The 25,449-nt window shown below is 38.4% G+C and overlaps 1 long non-coding RNA gene and 1 pseudogene across 2 annotated transcripts in view; both read left to right on the top strand.

The window, feature by feature from the left end:
• Positions 1-25,449, top strand: part of LOC147907860 (uncharacterized) — an 85,827-nt gene that overhangs the window by 40,025 nt on the left and 20,353 nt on the right. Inside the window, exons 2-3 of one of the 2 annotated variants that reach the window (XR_015546989.1) lie at positions 11,516-11,555; positions 11,636-12,201. The exons of the other annotated variant lie outside the window; for it this stretch is intronic. This is a non-coding gene — a long non-coding RNA (uncharacterized LOC147907860). Of the gene's footprint in view, positions 1-11,515; positions 11,556-11,635; positions 12,202-25,449 lie in introns of those variants that run through there. 2 annotated transcript variants of the gene reach the window in all.
• On the top strand, positions 3,659-11,497 carry LOC147907862 (uncharacterized; annotated as a pseudogene).

The raw sequence follows: 25,449 nt of genomic DNA, 5'->3' as shown, positions 1-25,449 counted from the left end.
AAATGCGTATGTTCGAGACTCGAGACTTGTAAAAAAAAGTATGCGAAAAAAAATCGAATAGTTGCAAAAAGCACATTTTTCGCTTATAAAACGAAAGATATTGATTGTATAGAAAAAAATTCGATATAAAAATGTAGGTATTCGAAATACCTACAAATAAGACATGGAATATTAAAATCGCTCTATTAGTTCAGTAGAAAAAACATAAAAAAGCCTTGAAACTGAAAAAAGTCTTTTTTTCACTCGCTCTGTGTTCATTAAGATTTAAATGCAAAGCTTTGAAATTCTCATAAAATGTAGCCCTCATAATGACGAACAAATCTAACCCTGAACAAGCTTGAAAATGTTCATTAATTTTTGCAAAAAGCCATTTGTTCACTAAAAACCTGTCTGCGGAAAACTTAATTTCTTCATCTTTGAGTTGTACAGCAATGTACAAGGATTTTGCTTCTTCAAGAGTTGCACTATCACGTAGGGGAGACCGGAGCTAATACTCATTTTTCAGTTTCGAATTTTTACAGACGAAAATAAGAGGCTTATCGAAAAAATGAATTCTACACCAGTTACTACATACATTTGGCTAATAATATTTTAATAATAAGAGGAAACTAATAACTAATATGAAAAAAAAATGCATTTTTATAATGCATTCCATCTGATTCAACTATCCCCGGGACTGGGGTAATTCGACTAAGATTATTAAAATAAAGATTAATGTATTTTAAGCTACATTTTTGACTATATATTAATAAAACTTTTATAAAAATATTTTAAACACAAAATTCGCTTCGCAGGACAAAATAATTCTTCTTTTTGCAAAATTTGTTCATTTCGTGCAAAACACGTCGAATAGCCTAATTTTCGAGATTAGACATGAGAAAACTAAACTTATAATATTTACCACTGAGGAAAATCTCTTTAAAGGAATAAAATTTTGAGTAAGTATTATAAGAGTCGTCACTATGTGAGTCATACAGTTCCATGCTGTGGTTAGTCTACTATTCCAATCCGTTCATTTTTTAAAAACATTAACAATATATGATAACAAAGACACATAAACAAAAAAAATCTGTTGGACTTTATTAAGTAAGAACTACACTTACTAAGTAGAAATCAAATATTTCAGATAATCATACGATTATAAAACAAAAACTTTGAGAATAAAAATATTTACTTAAGTATATAATTTTTTAAAATTGTGGCATAACTTCTATCATAGATGTGTTCGCAACAAGATGTTACAGCAGACTTAGCAACAATCTGCTGCGTGCTCAGACACGTTTACGCATGTCTCGCGTGTTTTGTTTTTAATGTAGTCTTGATTATTCTACTTACTACCTATAGTCAACTGACCCCGGTCTCCCCTACGCTTAATAAAACGATTTTAAAAAGTGGGTATCTATTTCCATATAAAAAAATAAAAATAATTTCATTAATGTGCATCATATCAAATAGCCGTATGAAGCATTCGAAATCTGACATTTTTCTACGAATTTAAAAAAAAAAGACTACCCTCCGATTATTAGAAGTCGAGATAACAATTTTTTTTCAAAAAATCACTATGGTTCTAGTTTTTAAAATTAAGAGTTTTAAGATAAATTTTTCACATAGGGGCAGAATAGACTAAACTGAAAAGAAAAGTACTCTAGCATTTTGTAATTTTCGTAATAGTTAACAAGATATTAATTGCTGAAAATTAACGAAAATTGGCCTTCAATAATTTTTACTCAAATACTCAACTTTACAAAAAAACTGCAAAAGACAAAAATTGTTTATTTTCTCCTCATAGAACTCTACGAATTTTTTCAGAATTTTTTATCAACTTTTTAATACTACATTTTCTCATTTTTATCAATATAAGAAAATATGATATTAAAAAAGTCTGAAAAAATTTTTAAAAAATTTTTAAAACTATGAAAAGAAAATTAACAATTGTTCCTTGCAGGAAGTTTTTCTGTAAAGTATTAAAGACCAATTTTCGGCAATTTTTATCAATTAATATCTTGTTAACTATTGCGAAAATTGCTAAATACAATAATAGAAGACTTTTCTTCTCAGTTTAGTCCATTCTGCTCCTATGCGAAAGAATTATTATTTGTTCTTTTTCCAAATACCCTGTATACTTAAAGTTATACTTATATATATATATATATATAATATATATATATATGTATATATATATATATATATATATATATATATATATATATATATATATACGTATGTGTATGTATATATATATTTGTATACATACTTATATTCTGCAATATACTCTACTTTTTTGTTAATTTTATAACCAAACTACTGTTTTCTAAACAAAACTAATTTTTTAAGACTATTTTTATGGAAAGCCACATTATCATCCATATTTCTTTTCGATTCGCCACTATGCAATGTTGTCACAGTTTTATTAATAGTGTTCTAAGTAATAAATATTTCGTAATTTTGAGTCCAGAATCGATTCAACAACATTTTAATGAATGTAATTGTCAAGTTTTAAATTTAAATATTCATTGTTAACCAAGTAAACCAAGTTATCTGTAAAATGTAACTGGAGTATCACTTTCTCCTTTAAATAGTATTCAAAACACGTTTTTAAAAAACATTTTAAACATTTGTTTTAAATTGTTTAAAAAAAGCATGTTTAATTTAATCTGATGTTTAAAATATGTTTTGAACATTTGTTTAAAAAAAAAGTTTTAAACAAAAGAACTCTGCGAAGCTGGCGTGCAGTTGAGTGGAGAAGATTGGTCCGCTCGGCGATTCGCAATATTTGATTTGTGTTAAAATTTGCTAAATATTTTCTTAGCAATAAATTGATGTGAAAACCTGATTTTTTAAAATCTGCAGTAGCTCGACGAAATATAAATAAATAACTTAACCAAATGTTTCGCAAAATAATTGTAATCATAAAATTTTTAATTTTTTGTTCCTTCAATTTTTATTTTTTCGGTTTATTACTAAAAAATTACGTTTAAGTATGGAGTGCATGTCTGATTAATAAAGTCACATTAGCTATGTTTCTTTATTTAATATGCCATTAAAAGTGTTTAATTGGACATGTACGAAATTTGCAAAAATTAATGTTATATCTTTAATAGTTGCGTTAACATTTAGAAAATTATTTATTATTTGTTTACATATGTCATATTTGCATCTACAATTAAATTCACAAAAACAATTTTGTACTGATAATTCCGTACATTTAATTCTCCAATTGAACTTTTTACAGCATATTAAATAAACAAACATAACTAATGTGACTTAAATTTATTAATCAGACATGCGTTCCATACTCAAACGTGATTTTTTAATAGTAAACCGAAAAAATAAAAATTAAAAAAAAAATTTTCTAAACTAAAAATTTCATAGTTACAATTTGAGATTTTTTTAACAGCAAATTCTTCCTTGACAAATTGGTGCCAAACGGAATTCTTAATCTTAAAAACTAGAGTCACAGTGATTTTTTGAAAAAAAATTGTTATCTCGGTTCCTAATAATCGGAGGGTAATCTTTTTTTTTTAAATTCGTAAAAAAATGTCAGATTCGAATGCTTCACACGACTATTTGATATGATGCATATTAATTATTTTCATTTTTTTATATGGAGATACGAGAGCAAATCAATAAGTACCCGTATTAGTAATGAAGACGCAAGCTTTTCACAAAAATTTTTTTTTGTTTTTCAACGTCCCCTTTTAGGAGAATACACTTTTCCCAACGCTTCTGCTATTTTTTTAACCCCTCAGAAAAATATGATTTGTCGAATTCTACAAAATAGGCCTCTGTTTCGGCGATGACCTCTTCATTCGATGTGAATTTCTTTCCACCGAACCATTTTTTCAAGCCATTTACGGATTGTATGTGTGAGTCTCAATCTTAACGATGTAGTCGTCAAAGATCGGCTCACCAGTAATATTCAGGATATTAACCATTTTGTACGATCAAACCCATCGATTTTAAGAATGCAACATTGGACGCAGTGAGTTTCTTTCCAGTAAAAGGTGTATCTCTTGTCTGTTCAACACAAGCATCTCACATTAGCATCGCCGTACATGCAACCTAACTGTGATCTCTCCGCGAAAATCGAGCAATCGACCGTCTTGGTCCACCACGCGAATCGTCAGACTCATAATGCTCGGTACAACGATTGGAAGGAGTAAATTATCTGCGTTGGCCTTTCCGACGGCCTTATATCTCGGGGGCACACTCGGTGAAAATTCGTGTATCGTGTGCACGCATCTGTTATTGCTGTACGCACCCGCGGTCACGTTGTACTCGATATATATGATATTCACGTTGATGATATTTATCGGCACGTTCGACTCGTGCCACTGTTACGACACGCGATTCAACGAAAATCCCAGCAGCGAGCCAATGTTGTGAGGTTTTAGAAAATTTATTCGATAGGCACATTTGATCTTCTCATCATATTATTGTTGGCGCGAATTCCGGCAGGAACTCTTCATCCTCTTTGCTCTTTGCATCGCAGAACGTAAAACGCGGCCTTCCATGACACGATTTTGACGTTGCAATTCTTCCAACTGATGCTGCGCTGTTTTGTTATCGTTTACTATCAGGACGACTCCCGCCGTGCCACCGACCAATAACCCGAGAATGCCGAGCAGCGATAGAACAGATAGGACGCTGCCGCGTTTTGCTGTCAGAATTATCCGCTTGTTCTTCTTTTTCAAATCCATACCAATCTTCGTTTTGATCTTCATAACTGCTCAAATTACTGTGACTGCGGTTCTCTCTCTCTCTCTCTCTCTCTCTCTCTCTCTGAGAGACGAATCACTCGCGGTAATGTTTCCTTCTCCATGAGTATATTGTCGCGTGTCGTTTATGCGAATACGCTATATCATGCTCGCGACACGCAGCATCCAATGAATTAATTCCTTGATCTTCTCTAGCCAATTGCTTCTCCAATCGTGTTCTCGAACAAAACTGATATCCGAGAATATGTTCGAAAGGAAGCGCGTTTATCGCACGATTTAAGCCTCTCGACAACATTCGCTGCAATTCTTTATCAAAGGCGCCAAACTGTCGATATGCGTTTGATGACTCGGTAAATTGAAATGTTTCAGGCATCGATGGTATCATCGTACATCCGAATCTGTTCGTATATGTTTTGGTAATCTGTCCCACAACAGATCTATGCAATTTTCAAACTTTCGCAGCAGTACAATTTTCGATATGTATTCCAGTTCTTTTGAGATTAAACTGTGCACATCATTCGACACGACGAAAAACATTTTGATTACTGATTAATTTCGTTCTACACAGCTCTGTAAATAGGCCCGTTCGCGAAATCGTTTTCAGTATTTCGTGAAAAAAGAAAATATGCGGTTCGTGCGCCAGTCGCGGGCGATCAAATTGATGAATTTTGACGGCAAAGTGTAAACCGATAAATAGACACACAAGCATGGCGACATGCTACCAGCTATACATCTATACGTGCTGCGGACCGTCAAATTGCGGCAAGACGAACATGCTGATAAGCCTGTTGGAAAGTTCGCACAGCGTACGATTCGAGAATATGTACTCAAAATCGCTACAACAACCGAAATAGCGATACCTGGCGAATTTGTTAACACCGATTGAGGAAATTGGTTTACATTCTCCAATAATAGCGACGTCATTCCACTGAGCAAGGCGCTTCCGAATTACATCTTTATTTTTGATGACGTGGCATGTGACAAGCAGGATGTGATAAGAGAGTACTTTGCAATGGGACGACACGCACGTCGACTGCTTCTCTGTCAGACGTACGCAAAGATACCGAAGCACCTTATACGCGATCGAAGATATCGAAGCATCTTATACAAAATCTGTTGATCCTGTTCAAACAGGATGGTACCAATTTGAAACTCGTGTACAACGATCACATGAATACCGATATGTCTTATGAGGATTTCTGCGATTTATGTCGTAAATGTTGGCAGCAAAAGTATGGATTTCTAGTAATTGACAAGGACAGTGCGCTTATCGATGAGCGATACAGAGAAGGAAATTTAATAACTTTGCAATACCATAATGCGATCAGTTGACTTCAATACGTTGACATAGACAATAGAGATCGTAAAAAGGTCGCAAAATGAGAATGATTCGATTCGCAAAAAGTACCGCGCTTTGAAGACTGATAAAATGGAGGATGATATCGCATTGGAAAGACACTTTAAACCTATTATCGATCCACTGAAACAGATTGTTAAAAGTACTGTTGAATCCTCCAAGGATCCTATTATAACTGAAATATTCTTTTCGAGAGAAAACGAAGAACTAAAACTCAAAAGAAAACGACCGAGTGCTTTGTACGACAATCCTATACAGACTTCCACGCCTATGAAATCAATCGAAAACCGTAATATTTATTTTGAATGAAGTGTCTGAAATAATACAACCGCGCGATTTATCGTATGATTACACTTCCACTGTCGAACCGCTCGTAACATCTATTCGACACTTGCTTCAAACATCTGAAGGGCAAGAAAAGCTGTATGCAAACTATGGTCCATTGGGACAGAAATATCTGAAAACGGTCCTAAGCGGTAAGAAAGCTATCAACATAGACGTTGTGTATGGTGTTTATTTCAGCGACAAGAGAACGATGCTTGGTGACAAAGGTATCACCTTGCACAAAAATGGTGTAATTATAGATGGGAAAAGATACGATGGAACACCGAGCTTGTACGAGTTAATTTCCATGATATTTCCCAACGAAAATATCTGTACGGATGATGACGTACAGATTTATAGGAGCATTCTGCTATGACAAATGCTCACCGACGCGGTCATAGTCCGAATAATCAAGTAATGCGCAGTAAGGGATACAAGTATAAGAACATAATAGTGCTGTTGGTGTTAGATAAAAAAATTGGAATAGGAATAAACAAAAGGGCGGATTTACCGCGTACAATGACACCAAACGATAACAAGATCGACTACATCCATTGGGATGATCTCAACGAAATTGTGGATCGTCTGCGATTACACGAGGCCTCGCGCCAGGCGGGTCACAATGGTCATAACAACGAGATTCTGTCGATTATCGAAGAACTTTGTGAAGCCAGTCTGATTATAAATTAATCTCGTTCTACACACGTCGTTCAGTTGACATCGCAATGCCGATCAACAAGTTTGAACTATCGATTGGAGGAGGAAGCGAATCGCACTATCAGTGGCGTAGATTGTTCAGAAATTATGCGATAACGCTTTTTGTCTGAATAAAATCGAGAGGAAGATTGTAGCTTTACAAAATAATGTGCAAGTTATGCTAAACGAACTTGAAAACATGATTCGAAAAGTGCTGAATAATTATCCGCAATGTCTGAGAAATGTTTACTGGTTGATGAATTGCATGCTCCGACGAAAAGAAATTTTCCGCAAAGACACAGTACACGGATACGATGACTTATGGCAGACGGATGTGGTCGAAATGCGTCCTTATACGCGATTCAACAGAGGTTACCACTACATTCTCACCGTTATGAGTAAGTGCTGAGTAAGCACGCATGGGCCGCTCAAAGCCAAGAACGGGAACGAGGTGATGAAGGAGATCGCAAAAATAATTCGAGACGATGGAAAATGTCCGAAAAATTTACATACTGACAGAGGAAAGGAATTTTACAACTCGGATGTGCAGAAACTCTTAAAGAAGCATCAACCATTATTTTACATATTCCATAATGATGGCCTCGGTTGTCAAACGGTTCAATCGTACGTTGAAGAATGACATGTGGAAACAATTTACGCACAATGGAAATTACAAATGGATCGACATCCTGTCGCGTCTCGTATCAAATTACAACGCGTGCAAACATCGAACTATTATTGGTATGCGTCGACGTTACCTCCGCGATCGCTGATACTTAACCATGCCGGCTCTCAACCATGGTTTACAATCGCGTAAAGATTGCCGCACCCGCGCGATACAAAGTGGGTAATTCGGTACGCATGAGCGAATTCAAGCAGTATCCGTAGCTTATCTTTACTGAGAAAAGATGCCAATTTGTCCAAACTAGAAGCGAGAAATCTGAATGAATCTATAAACCGCAATTTTATATAATTTTTTTTATCAATTTTGGTACTATCGACATATTTAGTATTATTATTATTATTTTTCCTTTAGTTATCGGTAAAGATCAACGCGTCCTTCATATGCGGTGGCAATTTCCTTGATGACAAAATGCGTGTCATAGCCTGATAAGTTCTGGAAAACTATGGATATGGAACGCGAATCCTTATAATTTAAATTGCAATTTAAGTATGCGGGACCTCTGTATTGCCCGGTTAAATGACAATGATCGTGTACCCGCGTATTGTCTGGTGCAAACGGTTTCTCACACACGTGGCAATGCGTGGCGCTGTTAAATTTTCGCCAGTCGTCTCGCATGAAATCCGGGTACATTAGCCGAAATTATAGACTATACACTATGCGTCAAAGTTTTGAGTTCTTCCGCAAACCACGTTATACAGTCCTTATCACGGTAAAAACCAGTCCGACAGTGAGCTGTCGTACGAGCAGTGCATGTAATATCCGATACTAAACACGTATGGTATGATATGTGTACGTAACTGATGTGGGTCCTCATCTGTTTTCTCCAATGCACACTCCATGTCGGCGTAAATGACGAACGGGATGCGTTCCTTCCTGCAATGGTTGTCGAAACTTAGCCATTTATTGTCCTCGCTCGGTAGTCTGATCGTACAGTCATTCAATTTTCCACAGTCCTCGCTGTGGATCTTCAATTTAGCGCTCGAGTTGAAGTAGTGGAGAGGCATATGAAAAACCCGCCCATTAATACTAATGTCGCCGTCGCCGTCGCCGTTATTATTATTATTATTTTATAGTTATTGTTATTGTTGTTGTTGTTATTATTGTTATCATTATGATTATTGTTGTTGTTGTTGTTGTTATAATTACGTACCTATCGCAGAAATATTTCTTATGTATTACTTTTTTGGTAAGTTGAACTGACAAGTCGTGATAGATTCTTGATGAGCGCAAAATGTCCCGCGTTATCATCCTTTACATACAAGAGGTTTACGTATTCGCTCCTTTTTCGGTCGGCGAGTCGTATCGGCACAATCACCTTCTCATTGGTGTAGACGTTGATGGAAATGTCGTTCAAAGTTTCAAATTTCTTAATTTGATTCAACGTCGAATTGGAAATTCGATGCCCACGAGATTTAGAACCGACGTATAATGCAGATACGAAGATTCCCGTTCCACATGTTTTTGAGCCGGATGTAAAGCGGCAACAACAGACTATGCGAAACACGCATTGTCCGCGGTTTGTACGTACCGCTCTCTTTAATATAATTTCTCGCGGGAGTTTAATACTATGATATCCCACGCGCAAAGGATTGTGCTTGTTCGCGTTCACCGTTAAATTTAGTATACGCGACAATGCCCATCGCGTTCTTGAAACTCTTCTAGCGATGTTAGGATAGGCTCGACGACGCGCATCACTGCAAATCAGTGTATCGATATAGTTCATAGTTCCAGATGGCGATACTTTTGTTTGCGCGTTTATCACCCGCCACGAACTCTCCATTAAAAACAGTGTTTATTTTTATAGAGTCATATCGTTGCATTATACTATGCACATGGTCGAGCACAATTTCACTCGCGTCTTCGAAAAATCGACGAGGTTCGATATGTTTAGAGTTTATCACCGCACCTGTCAGAATACGGTTTTCGAACGCCGTTTCGATGACGCGTCAACGGAGTCTGTACACGGCGCCCACATGGACGAATCTTCCACGCACAGATTCCTTCAGATTCTCGAGCCGCGCGATACATGCGATCAGTGATTATCTATTATCGATTGATAATCGTGGACGTTTGATATGGCTCTGCTCCTCCAATGATTCTATAAATTCGTCGCATCGCTGTTCCCACGCGCTGTACTCTTCTCTTGTAGCAAAGTATAAGGTGTATGACTTTGCTCATGCGGTTTTTTTCCGAAATTCGAGGCTTTATTGTAAAAAACTGGTTATTCATTTATGATTCAAAGTATTGTCCATCGCTGGCCACTACTTTTTCCCATCTTTCAGGCAGCATACGAATCCTGCGTCGAAAAAACTGGTCATCTTTTGAGGCGATCCACGAATCGATTCAATTTTTGACTTCTTCATAAGACTGGAAGTGCTGGTCAGCCAGGTCTTATGCCATTGATCGAAACAAGTGATAGTCAGAGGGAGCAACGTCTGGAGAATACGGCAGGTGGGGTAGGACTTCCCATTTCAACGAAGTATGTCTTGAGCACTTTCGCAACATGGGATCGAGCATTGTCATGCTGCAAAATCACTTTATCGTGTCTCTCGTTGTATTGCGGTCGTTTGTCTTTCAATGCTCGGCTCAAACGCATCAATTGCGTTCGATACTGATCGCCTGTGATTGTTTCAGTCGGTTTTAACAGCTCATAATATACTACGCCGAACTGGTCCCACCAAATACAGAGCATGATCTTGGAGCCGTGAATATTCGGTTTGGCCGTCGACGTGGAAGCATGGCCGGGAACTCCCCATGATTTTCTGCGCTTGGGATTATCGTAATGAACCCATTTTCGTCCCCAGTCACAATGCGATGCAGAAAGCCCTTCCGTCTTTGCCTTTCAAGCAGCTGTTCACAAGCAAACAAACGTCGTTCAACATCTCTCGGCTTCAACTCGTACGGCACCCAATTTTCTTGCTTCTGAATCATTCCCATGGCTTTGAGACGTTTTGAAATGACTGATTGAGTCACTCCTAATGATCGTGCCAATTGATGCAGACACAAATCGACTAATGTTTCTTTTTAGATTATGTTGACAGATTCCCAAGTTTATTGTGTGACGTCTATGATCTATTTATTTCGATCACCACTTACCGCTAAAGCCATCTATACGAAAAGAAATGAGCAAAGTCATACACCTAATAGCTTGCTCAATCAAATTGTGCTCCATGTTGTCACTTACGCTGTCGAATTGAGTAATGATGTTATTGGACTATATATTGTCATTTTTATTATGTGCGCTATTTTTATTAATGATATCAGACATCTCATGCTCTGAATAAATCTTAAATTATGCTAACAAAGCAGCTATACTTTGATGAAATTGCAAATGTTGTATTTTTGCAGGTATTGTATCAAATTACAATTGATATCATCGCCAAAACATGTTAATATCCTTGAAAAAATTTCTTATATTACTCTGATAAAGCAGTTGTATATTAGCTGAAATTGCATTATTTGGCAACATCGCATTTGTATCATATTACATTAAACATTGTCATTGCGAAACATGTTAATTGTCCTTGAAAAAAATTTTTTATATTACGCTGACCAGGTCATATCGAAACTTGCAAATTTGCTGACATTGCAATTTGCGGTGTCATATTACACTAATGTCACCCTCAGATATCCCTAAAAATCTTTTGTTACAAAAAATTGTTGGAGGGGATAAGATTTAAATAGAGATTGGAGTGATAATACTACATCAGTCGCTCAGATAGATTCGTTTTGCAGTGATCTCCAGCGCTATGGATTTATACGTTCAATCAGTCGAGCAAGTATTTCAATTATATTTGTTTATGAAAATTTTTGTTCTCTATATATTGCTTACTCTTTTGTTCTTTTTCATTACAGCGCGTCTTTTCATACCATTTTGACTATTAGCGATGACATCGACGTTTACAAATTTTTGAAGATTAGAATCATCGTGGAGCCAACCCTTTATATAGAAATTGTGATTAGCGATACCCGAGGCAATCGCATCATCCTGCCGCATGCTACGTAGATGGCGTTCATCGAAAAACAGATAGATATCCAGCGATTGGTGCAGTCATCTACGCCATCGAAAGTAATGATACTGGACCTTGTCATTGAACTTATTAAAATACGTGATGTTGACAATGTGAAATTATCTTTAAGTGAAAAGTGTTTGTATATGAAACTGTCGACTATACTTTTTATGCTTGAATTCAAACAATGTGTCGAGCATATATATTTCGATTTGTGTTAATATTATAAGCGATAAATATTTTAATATTTAAATATTTTGTGACCCATTTACGTCAAAAACTGTATAAATAACAATAGCGATGATAGATACTTTGCGTAGGATTTACGAAAAATTCATATAATAAATGCGAATTGATAGTATATGCTGTGGATAATATTGTATGTAATGCATTACATAAAAAATAAATGTCTAAAATAAAAATATCTGTGTCTGCAATCAATCGTTCCTTCTTCGCGGTATATTACTCGCGAGTCATCACGTGCGATACCATCGTGTGCGACCGTATCATCACGCTCTCTAAAATAATAATATAATTCGACAGAATAAAAAATATTTCTGCATGAATAATCGTATGTAATAAACGCTGAAGGAAAGATTACGTAAAAAGTTGGCAGCACTTGAGAGATGGTAAGGATGGTAAGTATAGTGCGCGGTGAAGATCGCGTTCGGTGATGGTGGAGGGGACCTGCAAATTGTGCCCGGAGGCGGCGGCGGGGGTCGGCGGCGGACCGAGCCCGGAGGCGGCGGCGAACCACGCCCGGAGACGGACCGCGCCCGGAAACGACGGCGGAGACCGGCGACAGCGGCGGATCGCACTCGGCGACCATGGACTCTGTGCCACGTTTTCACCGCAACGCAAGTTTCTGCACACATCCGCTACATAATTTTCCGCTACGTAATTTCCGGCTATATAATTTCCCGCACCCGAGACATTCTCGTCCCCCCCCCCCTGCGCACCGCGGATACCCCCTTGCCTCTCACCCTCTCTCGGAGCTCCCAAATTAGAACTCGCCTTGTTTGTCTATTTATATTATTGACTGTTTTCCGATTTATTATTATATTTGAGAACATTATGGATATGGGTTCAATAATTTTTTTGTTTACAAAAGTAAGTAGAAACTGTCGAAACGAAGAAATATTAAAACAAATATAGCTTTTTTTGCGAAAAATCGATGAAATAAGACCATTATTTTTTTTATATTTTACTGATAAATTTTAAACTGCTTTATACATATAATTGTCAAAATTGCTATCATTATTTCCGAATAAAATATTATTCATAAACATGCACCATATTTTAATAAATTTTTCTGTAATTATCGTTAATGTGCGAGAGCGCACCGCGCGGAAAGGTTCGAGTGAGAGAACGGCACACGGCTGGTATGATACACGACAGTAAAGAGAACTCAGTTTCTTTGTAATTTAACAAAAGAATTTCTTTAATATAATCAATTACAGAGTCAAAAAATATAATTAATTAAATATTAGATTAACAGAATATTACAAAAAAAAAAAAAAAAAAATCCGTGCGTGGGATTGGTGACAGCGCGTGACGTATTCGTCGGAGCGCGGCGCTCGCGTGCGCGAATTGAATCGTTCTAGAACCTTCGATTGTCCGTTGCCGGTAACGACAACTTGTTTGCGTGTAACGAATTGTTTTTAAAAAGAACAAAGAACGACGAATCGATGATTTTAACGAGGATTAAGATCATACTTGAGATGAAATCACGAGCTCAATTTATGCATGCGTTCAATGACAATTAATGTCGGTCGACTGAAAGAATTCTTGCTTTTCTTTCGAATTACCGATCTCGAACATCCCGCTCGCCTCGTCATCTCCGTGACGATATATGTATAAGGTTACGCATAGGCATTACAATAAAAACAGTAAACGCGTAAATAAAACAAGCGATACAATACAATGAATTCGTGGAAGAACTTGAGCCGTAAACGAGAGCTATCTGATGAATAACATTAAAGAAATGATTCACGAAAGTACACGCGATCAATTCAAGCACTCCTTTACATTTGATGCATTTGCGTGCGAGATAAACACGGTAGCATCTTCCGGCAATAGAACTAATTTTACTAGAGGACGAATTAATTCGGATGAGACGGTTGTGACTGTGACCACTCGCACTACGCCGTCGTCCCCAGGATGTAGCTGCGTGATCTGTGCCAGTGGCTACTTATTCGGCGGTGGGAGCTCGGAGCGAATAATGCATAGCGATCCAAGGCGTGGTGGCAAAGCCATCCTTGGTCCATTTCGGTCTGGTAGACAGAGTATGTAAGTACTCGCGTGACGAGGAGGCTCGGAGCATCTCACGAAGTTGCCGGTCGGCGCCCGAAAAATTGGTGCCGCAATCGGAGTAGATGTCCGTGCACAGTCCTCGACGAGATGTGAATCGACGGAGAGCAGCCAAAAAGGCGTTGGTGGTGTAAGCTGAAACAGCCTCGAGATGAAAGGCCTTGGAGCTAAAACAGATAAAGACAGCGATGAACGCTTTGTGAGCGCTGTGCCCACGCCCTTTGCTCGTCCTGATGAAGATAGGCTCGACGTAGTCGATGCCCACGTGAAGAAATGGTCGTGCGGGAGTCACTCTTCCTGGAGGAAGGTTTCCCATCTTTGGTTGCGGAGTGGCAGCCCTCCACCGTGTGCATGTCACGCACTGATGCAGCCATCGCTTGACCACTGCTTGGACTTGTGGAATCCAGCGGGAGACGTGACCTCGAATCCAGTGGAGCGTGACCTTGGAATCGGACCACAAGATCACTGGCGTTGCAACTAGTTTTAGCACAGAGCGCGTGTGCACGAGTACACTTGACAGTACGGCGGCGGCGCAGAGTTCAAGTCGCGGGAGAGAAACAGGTTTGATCGGCGCGACCTTGCTTTTGGCTGACAACAATAGAGTCTTCGTTTGGTTGTTTGCGGTGATGCGGAGATACTTCACAGCGGCGTAACCTCTTTCGGATGCGTCTGCGAAGTCGTGCAATTCGAGTTGAGAGCTCGTGTCGCCGGTGCCGAGCCAGCGGCCGACTCGGAGCTTCTCAAGCAGTGGAAGTTCTTCCCAGAGCCGCTTCCACTTTCCAGCGATGGTTGACGGCAATGGTGTGTCCCACTCTAGCTGCTGCAGCCAGGCCGACTGCATGAGAATTTTTGCTTGAATGGTCACTGGAGCCAGCCATCTGAGCGGGTCGAAGAATCGAGCGGTCTCCGACAGCAGACTTCTCCTGGTGAACGCGACGACGGTGCGAGGAGGAACAGAGAAGGCGAATTCGTCCCTGGTTGGATACCAGCGCAATCCCAGCGTTGAGTGGTTCTCTAGTTCCTACGACCTCGAGTCTCTGGTGAGACTGTACTCAGACGGAATGTCGCGAAGAAGTTCCTGGCAGTTGGCGGCCCACTTTCGGAGAGAGAACCCGCCCACCATGCAGAGGTTGCGGAGCTCTACTTGGAGAGCGATAGCGTCGTCCTTTTCATGCGCTCCGGTTACGACATCGTCGACTTAGCAGTCGTGTCGTGACGGATCTGCGCCTCGAGGGAAACGCGGTCCGTCGTCATCGGCGAGTTGAGCGGTGCACAAGGTCGGCTGGCTCATGATCTGCGGTGCACTGAAGCGAGTGGCGCTGTGCTGAGTTGGTTACTTGGTCGCAACCTCCTGATAAGATCCAGCCGAGCAGTGTCTTTTGAGCGATAGGCGCTTGGGGGCCTCCCTTGCGGAGACCATCCTGGAGAATGATTGAGCATACCTCCGCTCCAAAAGGTAGCTCAATCGAGTCGTTCGCTGCGTAGTCCGGATCAGCCAATTGGAGCCCCTTTAGATGTGGCCACTCCATTCTGATCCTTGCGTGAGAGCCTTGGTAAAGCGAAAGACATGGCAGAATAAAGGCTCCGACTTTGAAGTCGGTCCCTGTGGTTAACGAGGTCACCTTGAGAGTCACCTTTCCCCTGCTGGGCCCGGAGCTTTTGCCGTTGATGCCGATGGCTTCGATTGCGGATCGAGAGCGTGGCAAGCGTAGGCGCTGGACCAGAGCCTCGGAGATCAGAGAAGTTTCCAAACCTTGGTCGATGAGCCCGCGTGTGGTATGCCGATCGCCGAGACGATCAGCGATGGAAACTCGCGCCGTTGCGAGCAAAATGGCCTGGTGGTTGTTGTCGCGGCGCACTGCCGACAGTGAGCTGACCTCTTGAGATTTCGGTGAAACGTACGCGTCGTGTAACATTGAGTGGTGACGAGACTTGCACGTGGAACACATCCTCGTCGACTGCCACTTCGCGAATGTATGAGAGCCGAGACAGTTGAAGCACAGCTTGTGAGTTTCGGCGGCGGCCTTGCGGTCGGCCGCGGATTTTTTCGTGAATTCTGCATACACCATCACGTGGTGTTTACCCTTGCATAGGACGCATTGTGAAGATTCGGTGTATTTCTTGACGTGATGCGAATTGGCAGATCGCGACGGGTTGTCGGAGACCTTGAGCGATTTTGCTTTGGCGGCTTTGAGAGTTAGCGTTGGTCTCTCAAGACTTTCTTGGCCGTTCACGACACTGATCGCGGCGTTGTAGACGCGGCTAAGTTCCTCGGCGATATCGCTTTTCATTTTCGGCACTGAGATGAACGTGCAAAAATTGGAGCGCGACAACTCCCGTTTATTCTCATAATGCTTGCAGAGCAGCGCCCACGCGCGCGAATAGTTGTCTCCGGTTACGGCCAGCGGGCGTATCAACGCCTCCGCGGGTCTTTCCAAGCAATGCTTTAAATAGTGAAGTCTCTCTACGTTTGAGATAGACGGATTGTTGCCAACGACAGACAAGAATATATCCTGAAATGATGGCCAGTCTTCAATCACGCCCGAAAACGATCGGATTTTTGAGCGCGGCAGCGCCGACTTGGTAAAACAATCGGTTCCCGATTCACTTGAAGGAGCGGTACTTGATTTCTCAGCTTTGAGCTGTATCCGGTAATCGTCCAGCAGACTGTGTTGCTGCACGTACGTGTTTTCGGCGGAATCGGCAAGTCGAGACGTATAGTACTCACTCTGTTTGAAGACTTCCTTGTAATGTGCTCGAATAAGCTCATGGTGCCTTTCAAATTTCGTCCACAGCTGGTCGAGAAGCGTCGAGCGGACTTCGACAGCGCGGAGAGTGATGTTGGCTGTCCCCATTTTCTTTAAATTGGTCACTGACCTGGCCATGCGATCATGAATGTCACTTTGGGCGGTCAGCAAGGCGACTATTTCGTCACTCATGCTTTTACTCGCGAATTCTTCTCTCTCTGCTTTTCTTGATAATGCGCGCACTGGACGCGATGCACTCGACATTGCGGATGCCGGAGAGAATCCGGCTCGAAGGACCAGAAAATGTGTGAGAGCGCACCGCGCGGAAAGGTTCGAGTGAGAGAACGGCACACGGCTGGTATGATACACGACAGTAAAGAGAATTCAGTTTCTTTGTAATTTAACAAAAGAATTTCTTTAATATAATCAGTTACAGAGTCAAAAAATATAATTAATTAAATATTAGATTAACAGAATATTACAAAAAAAAAAAAAAAATCTGTGCGTGGGATTGGTGACAGCGCATGACGTATTCGTTGGAGCGCGGCGCTCGCGTGCGCGAATTGAATCGTTCTAGAACCTTCGATTGTCCGTTGCCGGTAACGACAACTTGTTTGCGTGTAAGGAATTGTTTTTAAAAAGAACAAAGAACGACGAATCGATGATTTTAACGAGGATTAAGATCATACTTGAGATGAAATCACGAGCTCAATTTACGCATGCGTTCAATGACAATTAATGTCGGTCGACTGAAAGAATTCTTGCTTTTCTTTCGAATTACCGATCTCGAACAGTTAATAATATTGTTTTTGAAAATATGCAATGAAATGTACATGTTGAAAAACATTTATTCTCTAATTCTGTCATTAATTTTTTAGAAATTTGAAATTTATGGCAGATATTTTGAAATTCGATTTTTACGATTTTCTAAATGTTTAATACATTGTAATATATATGAACTGTTACAATAATGGCGGAATATTTCACATTGCATTATATTATTCATAACATCTATAATTTTGTTTGAATTTATGAATATTTCATTTTGTATAGAAAGAGGTATGTCGTCCTTAGTGTTAATTTCGTTTATTGCTTCAATATTTTGTGATGTTTTAATAAATTCCTTTAAATTTAATTCCGTAAATGCTAATGTTACTGTTCGAGAGCGAGTTAAAGCGACGGCGAGAAAACTTTGAGGGAAAACGAAAAGATGTTTGAATTACAGTTCGACTTACGTGACTTTTTGATCACGAATCGAACGCGGCGGTTTTCTGGCGGAGAAGCGTCTCACGGGCGATTGCACTTGTAGCAAAGTGTTGACTCTGACCGAAAACAGCGAAGAGAGCGCATTGCCGCTCGATTTTGCCTTTGTTCTTCTTTAAAAAAGAAGCCCGCTAAATCAGAAATCTTGATTGGGGTGTATGTATATTACGCGTTTCGCGTCACGCGAGCGCGCGACTGATCTGAGTTAGCTTGCGTTTTAGCGGTTGAAATTTGTGTACGTACGACATGCGGCTTAGCTTATGTTTTTCGACTTTATTGACGAGGTGATGGCCAAGTTTGTGTTTTGGAAACTTCTAAAAAACAAAAATTGGAATTCTTCTAGAAGCTTCCGATCCGCATGTCACACGTACACCGAATCTACAAAAAACTGTCTGTTTCGGCTGTGTCTTGAACAATTACTCCTTCATCATTGTCTATACAATTCGATCTAATAGAATATTTAGAGGTTAAATTAGAAATTAATTTAGTTTTAAATTCCTTGGAATTGTTCGGGAGTTGGATTAGTGTTTGCGTATGAATTACTTCTAATTTGATTAAAATAATTCTCTATAACATCTTGGTTAAGGTATTTTAAATTGAAAGATTCAACACAGCATTTTTCAATATAAACCATATAGCTTTGCAGCTATAATCGTTCATATCTAATTAATAAGACATTTAGGAGGATTTTTTCTCGGAATGTGATAAGATTTTTTGTTGATATACTGCATCTTTTTTAATTTCTCGCAAGCTTCTATCCAAAATTCAAAATGTCTACTGGAAGAAAATAATATGCTACTTTGATGTCTTTTGCCGAAGAGAAAGAGTCAAATAAATAATTGAAAAATGATAATATTTCGAACGTTGCTTTAGCATTATTTGATAACTGTATTACTTTGTCTCGTGCTTGACAATTCCTCAAGCAATAAATGATAATTATAAAAATAGTTATGTTTAATAATTAAAAGTGAATATACATATAATTGCAATACAATTTAAAATAAATATTGTAATTGAAAGCTTAACAAATGATAAAATCAAGAGAAAAATATTTTATGTCTTATTGAATATTGTTACGTTTTGTGGGTGCATGCGTGTGTGTATGTGTGTGTGTGTGTATGTGTGTGTGTGTGTGTGTGTGTGTGTGTGTGTGTGTGTGTGTGTGTGTGTGTGTACACGATGCGTCACCAAAATCTGGACAAATCGAACAATGTTTTGAACAAAATATTTTTAATAAAAAATTAAATATTACAAAAAATCCTTTTACATAGCACTTGGGGGATTCCTGTAGAGCACAATTATATATCCCGATATATCCCTCATTAATTTGAATGACGGCCTCTATTCTCGGTCTAAAGCGTTCGCACGCACATTGTAATGTAGCGCTGTTCATGCCGACGAATGCTGCCTCAATAGTGATGATAGTCCTTAATGATGTCACATTGGGATGTCGATTGTTTGTGACCCTTTCAACTACGCTCCATACGTAGTAGTCCAAAGCATTTAAATCTGGGCTGTTGGGAGGCCAGAATGGGAATCGAGGCGAGCAACTCGGCTTGTCCTGGCAGCCTCAGAGAGCATTTGTCATTTTTAACGTGTACGATTTGTATCGAAGGTCATCCTCGACAATTCGACGCACTGTTGGCTCGCTTACATCAATAATCGATGCTAATTTTTGTAACGATTGCCCTGGGTCATCCGAAATCAACACTTGAGCCCTTTCGATTGCGGGGGACCTCGCGGTGCGTTCTTTCGAGTGATTCTTCCTCGCTGGCATACTGAAACCTTCGTTGGATTGTTCTAAAGCTATATTTTACCACAACGTCATAAATGGTTGATCTCGAGTATCCAAAGAATTATTTCCGTTGCTAAGCACCCAGTACGAAGGCCTTCGATGATCGCGGCTCTTCGATTATACTCCGCACTTGGTTTCAACATCCGAGCCATTCTGAGAATATGACTGTTTATTAACCCGTGATCAGACTATGTATTGGAGATTGAGATTGAGATTAAGATTGAGATTAAGATTGACGTTCGATCAATGAGAACAGAGCAGGCCAAGATTGAGATTGCAGATTGAAATATAGGGCTCCGTCTATTTTTCCAATCTTCAATCTCAATCTCAACCAATAAACTTTCAGTATTTCAGTCACGTGACTAATCTCACGTGTCTAATCTTACCAATTATTGTGTATGTACAAATACGTTAAAAGAGTTAAAAGTACATTGACAATTCAATTAATTAATAAAAATATATGAAATATGCCTCCGAAAATAAAAATATGGACTAAAGAGAAAGAATTTGCTTTGATACATGAAGTGGAAAAGTGCCCAATATTATGGGATGTGACCTACGAAGAGTATAAAAAAACCGACTTGAAAAATTATCAGTGGTTTTAAATAGCCAATATATTAGACTCTCTTTTGAATGGTAAAATATAGTAGCATATTTTACAGTATTATTGCATTACTTAATTATTTCTTGGAATTCATGTATTTATTTATTCTCTATAACATGTATTGCAATAAAAACATGGAAATACATAATAATATGTATATATATATATATATATATATGTTAGTATGTATATGTTAAATTAATATATATTCATATATTATAATTGTATGTAGAGAGATAAAATATTTTGTAAATTCAATCTTTTTTCCAAAATATTAACTACTCTAATCTTAATAATTTTAATAAGTAAAAGGGAGGGCAACAACACACAATGTGTATGATTTCCAGAAATTTACTACATAGATTTCAAGTTAATATGAGAAATCCAATTGTGTGTCATTAACTTTATTCTCTAATTACTGCTTCATTAATATATGAGGGCAAGTCAATAAGTTTTTAGAAAAGCATAGTAAAACATATTTTTTTTTATCGATTCATTTTTATTTCTTAACATAGTCTCCTTTCAGCGATACACTTGATCCAATCATTCTCCAACTTTTTCAAACCGTTCGAATAATATGATTTGTCCAATCCTTCAAAATAAGTCTCTGTTTCGGCGATGAGTTGCTCTCTGGTGGCGAATCTCTTTCCTCCGAACTATTTCTTCAGGTTTGGAAACAGAAAATAGTCGCAGGGGGCTAAATCTGGCAAATATGCTGGATGGAAAAGCAATTCGTAACGGAATTCGTTGAATTTGGCCATCGGTGCCGGGCACGTGTGAACTCGTGCATTGTCTTGATGGAAGAGCACTTTCTTCTTCGCCAAATGGGGACGTTCTTTCTTTAAAATGTTGTTGTCCAATAAGACTGCGTAGTAATCGCCATTAATTGTTTGCTTCGACGGAAGGTAATCGATATGAATTATACCGCGTGCATCCCAAAAAACTGTGGCCATCACCTTTCTGGCCGACTTTATGGTCTTCGCCTTCTTCGGTTCACTCGGTGAAGTCCATTGTTTTGACTGTTTCTTCGTCTGAATGTGAAGTAATTCATGTTTCATCCAGTAATGAATCGACGCGGATTATATTGAAACATCTCCAAACTGTTTTGAAATCGTCACACGGTCGCGCTTATGATCCACAGTAAGCAAACGCGGCATCCATCTTGTCGATAGCTTTTTCATACCCAATTGTACGTGCAAAATTGAAATCACTACCATGTGATATGCCTGTGGCCTCAACAAGCTCGTACACTTTCACTCGTCGATCAGTCAAAACAATATCGTGGATTTATCGATGATTTCTGGCGTAGCAGCCTCAATTGGACGTCCCGAACGAAGTACATCATGTGAATGTACGACCACGTTTAAATTCATTCACCCAATTGTATATAGTCGCAAACGCTGGTGCTGTGAACATTATCCAACTTGGCTTTGATTTCTTTCGGCGTTAAACCTTTCATATGTAAATGTTTGATCACTGCACGAAACTCGTTTTTTTTCATTTTGCAAAAAAAAAAGGTTATTCGTCTACAGAAATGAAATCATGCGATGAATTCCGCTCAAAATTTGACAGTAATCAGCTGAAAGATGCTACTTGTCAAAAAATAATATGACATGACATTGCGAATGCCTTCTGACAGATTTTCTAAGAATTATTGACTTGCCCTCGTATATTTCATATATTTTTACAGTTGAAATGATACAACATCGTTTTACTAGTATGAAATATATTTTTATAGTAAATAATTGGAAGGAGCGTGAATCTAAAACAAAAGATGTAGTGGAAAAAGCCCAGAAGAAATATATAAACCAAAATGGAATTTATATGATAGATTGATGTTTCTTAAGAAAATATGCTTTCAAGCTGCTAGCATATCTAACTTGCAAAGTACAGAAAATTCTTCATTTTCTAATACAATAAAATTAATGAAATCGTAGTCTGATTGTAATATTATCGAGATTATTGATTCTTCACAAAGAAGTGACATGCAGAGAAGTTGAGAGAGACATTGTAACTTTCGATGATACAGTGCAAGTAAGTTTTATTGTATTTTATTATAGATAGCAAAAAATGTGTGCGAATATATTTGTATATTTTACTATAAATGATACTTATATTATTTTATCCTGCATAAACTACGTACAATAAATTTTAATATAAATTCTAAATTTCTAAAACGCTAAACTTCTTAGCGTTAGTTAACCTTCAACGTTTAGATAACCATATATTATGAAATCGAGCCTAAGAAGTTTAGCGTTTCATGACAATTGGTTAGGATTGGTTAACCATCAAGTTAATGGGCATATTTGGGCATATTTTATTGGTGGATGATGCTTGGGTTAACCGAGATTTTGAAGCATTATAACATATTTTTATAAGAACATACAGATTTCTGTATTTGCAGTAGTAGCGAACATAAATGGATGTGCTAATTAAAAATGGATATATTAGGTGTTGGAATTAATTCGTAGCGTTTTACAAGTGATGGGAAGTACTTTCATTAATGTATTTTTTAATGCTCATGTGAAATAAATAACATTCTTTCATTAAAAACGCTACGAATTAATTCCAACACCTAATATAATGCGTACAGCAGTGATGAAGGTTTTGAAGAATCGAGACAAAGACAATTCAGACCGAGGATTACTTTGAAGAATATGATCAATGTGAATTTCACGCTAGATTCAGATTAAGAGAACTGTGGAAAGCATTTTGGAAGAAATTGGACATGTTATTTCCCATCCCACAAAAAGGTTTAGTTGCTTTTTTATATTTGTAAACTTTATTTTAAGATAATTATTTTGATAATTTTATTTTTTAGAAATAATTGTCTTACTGCAAGTCAGCAGTTATTAGTTGCATTAAACTTTGGACAAATCTTTTTTGAGAGTAGCAAGAGATTTTGGCGGAATTAGTACATCTACAAGTCGGACGGTGAGAAGAGTTTCTAAAGCTATAGCTGCTTTACGCCCAACTTATATAAAAATGCCTGAAGGTAACGCTATGACGTTGCTGAAGTAAAATAGGCTTTCACAGTCATATGAGTTTTGTAAGTCAGAAACTTGTTCCCCTAATATATCTTTAATCGCCAAATTTACATCGGTCACATTTACGTGAAAGGATCTCCACCTATTTTACTAGCATTAATTTTTTCTAAGGTAAATTTCTTTTTTGTATCTTTTTTTTAATTATTATATTTTTCTTTTAAATGTTTCACACTTCCAAAAGCATTGTCACTATTTTTGCTATTAAATTTACTTTCAATTTTCAATCATACTTTCTCTTTGTCTTTCCATGTAACGACGTTACTTTTCTTACATTCTATAATATTTTTATATTTTTCAACGAGACTAATTAGAAGCTGCTCTTCGCATTTAGAGAAATTTGGTGCTCGTTTCTCTTCTTTCATATCTTTTTTTTTGAGACTGAGGTTGCTATGAATTGAGATTTTGTATTAAGCGAATAAATATCAAATTATATTCAAATCTAGTTAATTTATTATTAAAAGACAATAAATAATGTTATAAATAATGTTGCTTATTATACCTAAAAAGTTTAATATATTACACTTCTCACTAGCTAAGGTAGCAAGCTGACATTATACTTATCATCATTTTTACAAAAATATCAAAATATTGAAGTGACAAAACGTTACTTTGCTAAAAAATACTTACCATAGCATATATTATATATTTCACAAATTTTAACAGATTTATATAATAAATAAAAAATATATTTTAAATGTTTACGATATAGCAGATCCTGCAGATCGCTTTAACCTCGATAAGTTACGACAAACATACGATCAGTATTACTACCCCAATAGAAATACACATAACCTTTTTGTTTATTTAACCATAAAGTTATGAAACAGTTTAGATAGTTAATTATCGAGTTATAGTTAACCTAACCTTTTGGTTAACCATGTATTGTGAAATCGGGCCTAAGTTAAAGAGCGGCATTAGAATGATGATTTCCTCTTTGGTTTTGCCAATTAGTTATTGCAGATGTAGGCTCTTGTCGCTATTCTCCTAGTACAAATTTATCCATAAATTCATCTTCATTATCGAGAAAAGCAGAAGGAGTATACATATTTCCTATCACTTCTGTCCTAAGCATATTGTGTAAACAGCAACAAGCCAATATAATTTTGCATTGTCGTAACGCATTGCTGCTCGAAAAATTTGAAATTTTATTCCTAATGTCCCAAAGTATTTTCAGAAGTCGTGCTCTGAATAACTTAAAATAGAATAGTGTAACTATGAACACATAAAAGCACATAATTATATATATATTGTGACGTGACGTCTTCCATCCGTCACAAAGGCCGCATGGCCTGACTGAATAGTGCAGTATAGCGTCCTGGGTCCTCTCACATTTTGGGGGGGGGCGGACGCACCTGCGCTTCTCCCGCGTCATCGTTCGCGTATCTTACGCGTTCCGCGCTGCCGTTTTTTTTATTTCCGTTTCGGTGTATTCCCGTACCGAGAGTTACAGAGGCCGGCGACTCCCGCGACCTTGGCGGAGTAATGCAATCTCACCGGGGAGAAGAGAAGGAAGCACGACAAGGATTGAAAGTCCAGAGGCGACCGCTGAGGACAGACCCGCCGGGAGGCACGATGCCTGGCCCCGGGTCGCACGCAGGTGATATCTTTCCCGCATTCGTTACGTTTTTTTATTGTCGCAAAGCACCTTTTATCGCACCCTCTTCCAGGCGCAAAGCGGATAGAGAGTCGGCACGACATGACAGGGAAGGCCACTCTGCGCTACAAGGACGGCGAGAGCCCCGGATAGGCGCCTCGAGGCCACGAGGCGGCCTGAGAAAGACTACCGTGATCTCTCGAATTTCGCGCGCCAGGACACATGCGATAGATATGACGCGGTTTCCGCGAGTAGCGGAAAGCCGCGAGGCCACGCGCCAAGCAGGCGATAAGGCCCCC

This window comes from Acromyrmex echinatior, chromosome 12 (assembly GCF_024713525.1).
Source record: "Acromyrmex echinatior isolate Ae372 chromosome 12, ASM2471352v2, whole genome shotgun sequence".
NCBI lineage: Eukaryota > Metazoa > Arthropoda > Insecta > Hymenoptera > Formicidae > Acromyrmex > Acromyrmex echinatior.
This window is presented reverse-complemented; position numbering and strand designations above follow the sequence as displayed.